Genomic DNA, 211 nt, shown 5'->3' with positions numbered 1-211 from the left:
TTTTTTTCTTTCTTCTTGTGTTATTTGTTTATTATTTACTTTTCGTGTGTGTACCAAACTAAATTATTCCATAATGATGAATATGTGTTCCTCGCTGATTGGTCCTCGTTCCGCCGAACTCATTTTTTCATTTTTTTTCTCCTTTTTTTTTTCACTTCCTTTTTTTTTAACATGAGTCACGGCGGCGATGCTGATCGTTTTCTTTTATATT

The sequence above is a fragment of the Trypanosoma equiperdum genome, assembly GCF_001457755.1.
Source record: "Trypanosoma equiperdum strain OVI genome assembly, contig: ctg_725, whole genome shotgun sequence".
Taxonomy (NCBI): Eukaryota; Euglenozoa; class Kinetoplastea; order Trypanosomatida; family Trypanosomatidae; genus Trypanosoma; species Trypanosoma equiperdum.
Note: the sequence above shows the minus strand (reverse complement) of the source record.